Raw genomic sequence first — 5,888 nt, forward strand, 5'->3', positions numbered from 1 at the left:
GGCTTTTCTTTTTTGTACAAATCTTTTGCAGTGAAAAGTTCTTTACTGGTGCGTTATTCACTACTGAAATGTATCTGACAACAGCTAAGTAGTTTATATAGTTTATGGTACTAAATAATCCACACAGTAGCAAATACTACTGAGTTGGAATAACTTTCCTGTTCGTTTTATTTGACTTCTTTTGTACATGCTGTTCTCATTGTGTTTTCTGGGGAGCTTTTATTGTTATTACTTACTTTTTTTACATTATTTTAAGGGAAGAAAGAGGTAAACAGTTGATTAATGAGATATTTTAAGTTTGGGTCTAGCAGAAACTTGCATAGTAGTATAGACCAGTGCATGAGACTAAGGTTTATTGTAGGGGAAGTTGTAGTGGTATGGATGTTTAAGCTCAAGAAATATATTTTGTAACCATAGGTCTGTTGGGTCCTGATAAATAAGCAGAAGCATTGCCAAAACATTCTTCTTTGAAAAACTGCATTAATCCTAATCTCTGTCTATAGCTCCTAAACAGTAAACTGCAACTGACCTAGCATTTCACTGCTGTGTCTTACCTTGTTCAGAAAAGTTTTTGTAACCTGCATATTTTATACTTTGCAGTCCAAAATTACTTTTCAGCATTAAAACACTTTGTATGGGGAAAATGCCAGAAAACAAGATGATTAATTTATAAGATTCAACTTGATAAGGCAATAGAAGCTACTGCCTTTCTTCAGGAGAGTTTTGTCCTTGAAATTTGCAGTCCCTTGGTTTTAGTTAACGTGTTGTCCATTTCCTGACTTTAAGACCCGAAGTGCTGGCTTGCACAAGAGTGTTGGTGTGGTTCTTCTTTGAGGGAACTTTGTGCAGGGGGAGTCTGATATGTTTAAAACTGCTTGTAATATTTCACAAGAAACAGCAGCAATGAAAGCTGAAAGGTACATATGCAGAGATCTGTACTGCACAATTAGTTCTCTCTCTGGGTATTTTTTTAGGAAGCCATAAACAAGGAACTGCTGATAGCTGCACCCTTTATGTGAGCTCTGGGTTTTTATCTGAGCATGGAGGAGTGAAGTGAAATATTGAAATTTCTTCAAAAGCTGAAAAGAAGCTAAAAGCACCTATTTTAACTGAAGCAGTTTTTGAATGTATTTCTTTAGTACTCTCCTGATGTAACAGTTTATCTTCATGAAGCAAAGAATGAGCCTCAAAACTGCATCTGCGATTCACTAGCACGTAAAAAGGACAATTCTGATGTTGGCACGTTAAGGTTTACGTACTGCCAGTTGAACTCTTACGAACAGAACTAAAGTAAAAAAGGGAAAATGAACTGGCAGGTTCGAATAAGAGAGGCTTCAGGAACACTGCAAAAACCTGTTAAAGCATGTGTTGTGTTTTTCAGACCTTTTAAAGTTGCATACACCACACTTAGTTGAAATGAATAAAGAATAAAAATAATTAAGAACCTTAATCTGACAGATTATGGGCAACAGTGATCATTATTTTCCTACCTTTAGATAGGTGGGTGGAGGCTGGGAAATCACTGTTTACCTGGCTGAAATTTAAACTGGTGTTTCTGTTGAGAACAAGGTGCTGTATGAAGGTACAGGTAAATGGTATTTGTTGCATGGGAAACGTTTTGCCATGTAGGTTTATAAATTATTACGAGTATGTATTTTTCCTGTTGACTCAGTAAAGATTCAGGGTAGAATTTTGCCAGGATCACACGTTAGAAGCTAGTTTTTTCTAATTTAAAGAAGGTTAAGTTTTTACTTTTCTATCCCATCTCTGCCTTTTTATAGAAAACTGGAAGAAATATTTATAGTAATACTTATTCAGAACAGTGTAGCTTTCTAAGGATACTATGAAAGAAGAAAAAGCTTTCATGTATTCTAGATATTGTAGGCACACATACAATTAGTCTCTATTACAAAGATTTGGTTTTAAGGAGTGCGAGATGTCCCAGTAATAGATTTTTTTTTTGCAATGCAAGAGATAAAATGTAACCTCATTTTACTTATAGCACAGTGTTTTGCCTTGCTATGTGCACAACATTCTAGGCTATGAGAAGCAATAGCATCACTGAGGCAGAGTGAAAACAGCTTTATGTTATGACAGAATCTGTTTGGTAGGTTATATTGTCTAAATGTTACATTTACTTTATAATGTATTGGTGACATTACCTCACACTTTAGTGTTATTTCCAACTGGTTTGTTTATATATATATTTGTATCTAAATTTATGGGGGGAAAATGCCTGAACTCATTAGAAATACTACTATTTGCTAGACAACTGGATTGCCACACATGGTAGTACTTGCAGTGTTCTTTAAGTGATGCATCTAGGAGTTAATGCATGCATTGTTTTTCCTGATCGCTTTTAAATCTGTCTTTGAGAGGAAACTGAGGAGTGGGAGACCTGATAGAATACTTAATTCTGGTAATGTCAAACAGAGAAAACCATATGCATGGTCAATATTCACTAGGAAGTCTTGAGGTTATGTTTACAAAGTTCACTAGAATCTGAATAACTGCATGTAGATAGTCTCAAACTGCAGTTATGTGGTGGGCTTACACCATCTTAGCATTTAGGATTTTACCCCCCCCCAAAGATAAATTACCACATTACTCAGAATTTGGAAGTAAAATGAAATTATTATTTAGAAAAGTAGTCTAAATAATAAGGATAATAAACATATACCTATAAATACATATTCAATTAGACAATAGCCCAGTTAATCCCCATGAACAAACCCAGATCCCCCTACCTCCAGACAAAAGTTGGGGAAGGACTGTGTACCAGCTAAGAAGTTACCTCAGTCCGGCTGCTGTTCCTTACCATAGCCTAAGCAATTCTCCACGTATAAAAGCAGACAAGGTTAGAGGGTGGGACTGGGGGGGGAAAAACAAGCAGGCAAGAGAGGGAACACACTGAACTCCCAACAATATAGAAAAATAATGAACCAATGACATATTCATATCTCTTATGTTTTGTTCAGTCTCATTTGGGATGTACTTTCAAATGATCTTGAAAATTTCACTTATAATTTAGGACCTTCAACAAGTTATTAAGTAAAAGTGTTGTATGCATGTAGTGGTTTCTTCCACTTCTCAGCTAGTGAGAAGCTCTCTGACTGCTACAACCAGTAAAGATCTTCCACTCTTCTGTAAACCTATGAATATATAAAACCCCATGAAGATACACTTGAAAATGCTCGTGTTTTAACAGGTTCTAGTAGTAGTTTAAAACTTGTAAGTTGTACATTTTGGGTTAATAAAAAAAGCTCAATGATTTAGTAATGTTCCAAATTCAGGAGATAAAAATAAGTATGTTTGTAATGCTTATAGAGGATCTTTGGAAAGTGTCACCTGCTTTTGGAATTCCAATTGAAAGCAAATTAAACAGGGAACTTCTTTGCTCTCTTAGTTTTTTTATAAAACCCAAAACAGGCAAACACCAACAAAGGAAATAAAACCAGGAAGTATGAGATTCTGGAAGACAGAAATCAGTAATTTACAGGATTTCAAAGTTAAAAACAAAGCCAAAATACCCAAACAACAAAGAAAAAAACCACCAACTTTTACTTTCTTGAATGGGGAAAAAGCTTCTAGTTCTAGAAGAAATTTATCACATTTTTCACTTTTTAAAGGCTTAGGTTTCTGCAAAAGTATGTAATTTTATGAAGAGCTGCTTTGAGAACAGAAGAACCTGGATGCCATGTCTGAATTATTTGGGATGAGAAGATATTTCTTTACCTTCTTTTTTTTCTTTCTAGCTGCTAATACCTGCTTTGAATGTAAAGGCTAGTGAGGGTCTCATGTAGGTAACAGAGTCCTCAGTCTCTGTTTTATAGTCACATAAAGCCTTCATTTTCAGACATGATGATAATAGAATCATAGAGCTGTTGAGGTTGGAAGAGATCTTTGAGATCTAGTCCAACTAGAGTTCACCATCCTACCACTACTGCTGATCTACCACCACTAAACCACATCCTTAAGAACCACATCCATGTGTCTTTCACATACTTCCAAGGATGGTGACATCCCCACCCCTTGAGGAGCCCATTCCAATGCCTAATAACCCTTTCTGTTAATATTTTTTTTCATGCTGCTTTTCCCCTATTTTTTGTCCATTATGTGAACAGAAACATGGTATATCAAAATGAGACTGTTTTGGGGTAGAGGTGCTGCTTCGAAGGGCCCTAAACTATGACTTAGTCCAACACAGAACTCCTTACAGAGCTCTTGCTGGTATTTTAAATGAGACCCCGAGTCCTGCTCACACAGCTGGAATGCAAGCATAAAAATGTGTCTGTCCAACTTTCTCAATCACTTGTCTTTGGAGAAGCCTGGATCATTTTTGCTCTACAAATGCTACCTGGCTCTCGCCTGGCTCCTTTTGTGATTTGAACTGTGAAGTCTGTTTTCTTCTTTAAACTATAGATGGCAGCACGATCCTGTATCTGCTGCCGGCATTCTCCAAGTGAGAAGAACTGAACTGACATTTCGTGCTTTTGGCTGGGGGAAGAGTAGAAAAGTAAATATGTTTGAGAAAACCTAATTTGGAGGGTAAATTTCAATATGTGGCTTTTCAGTCTGTAAGCTATGCTTACCAATAACCTTACATAATTTCAACGGATTAGTGATGCAAATACAGCACACTGGTAAATGACATTGTAATATTGAATTCTAGGACTGAAATCTAAATGCATATATCACATCCTACTCATAACTTCCATACTAGAATTATATTGTATCGTATGGAATTGAATTCAAGACAGAAAGGAGGACAACAGTAAAAACAATTAACAAACTGTTTCCTGCGGCTTTCTGCTTTGTGAATATAATGAAGTTGGAGAATAAATCGAAGCTCTCCTTGAGGCCACAGCCTAATGGTGTCTTAGTGCCATTTTAATATTAAATGTGCTATCAGTTGAAGCAGCTTATATTGCTTGTTTTCCAAAAGAGGAGAGATTTTTTTTAAGTCTGTGCTATCAATGGACTTTTTAAATATAGAGACAGAAATAGATTATGATTTAAACATCAAGCTGCTGTTTTCTAACTCATACAGCTTTGCTTTAAGAGGCTTGATTAAATGACATCTCTAGTTGAAGTTCAAGAAAGTATAAACCTGTCAGACCATGCATAGTGCACAGCAAGGTATTGGAAAGTAGTTTTCACAAAGATGGAGATAATTCTATTTCCCCTTTCCCCCTTGGTGAATTCTCTTCTTCTTGAGTGCTGCCCTGAAGAGTAAAAGTGCTGTTTTCAGATCATCTGAATGGTATTTGTGGTTACCAAATGTATTCACAGAAAGGTAGGATGGCTTGAGTTGGGAGGTACCTTAAAGATCATCTAGTTCCAATCCCTGTGCTATGGGCAGGGACACCTCCTATTAAACTGAGTTGCTCAAAGCCTCATCCAGCCTGATCTTAAAGACTTTCAGGGATCAGATGCCTACAACTTTATTGGGCAACTCATTCCACTGTCTCCCCACCCTCATAGTAATGAACTTTTTCCTAACATCTAATCCAAATCTACCCTGCTCTGGTTTTAAATCATACCCAAACCATTTTTGTATGAAGAAACAGCAAACCAAGATTCTTAAAAGAAGATTTTACACATTCTCTGTGGCATGGGCTGCAGCATTCACTTGAGGCTGTGTAATGGTGCCCACAAAAAGAAAAAAAAGGGAAAAAAAAAAAAAAGAAGGATGGGAGGGGGAAAAGTTGAGTTAAAATAAATGCCTATGTTTAATTATTTTGCTGAGAACCTACAGTGCTATCATTCATGTTGATGTCAGTATGTTAGATTAATCCTAAAAGTACAGATTAAAGAAGAATGAAGGTGGTAGAAGCTAACATTTTGGTGTTAGGTTGAAGCTTTTTGTAGTTCTAAATTGCTCATGT

This window comes from Pogoniulus pusillus, chromosome 12 (assembly GCF_015220805.1).
Source record: "Pogoniulus pusillus isolate bPogPus1 chromosome 12, bPogPus1.pri, whole genome shotgun sequence".
Lineage (NCBI taxonomy): Eukaryota > Metazoa > Chordata > Aves > Piciformes > Lybiidae > Pogoniulus > Pogoniulus pusillus.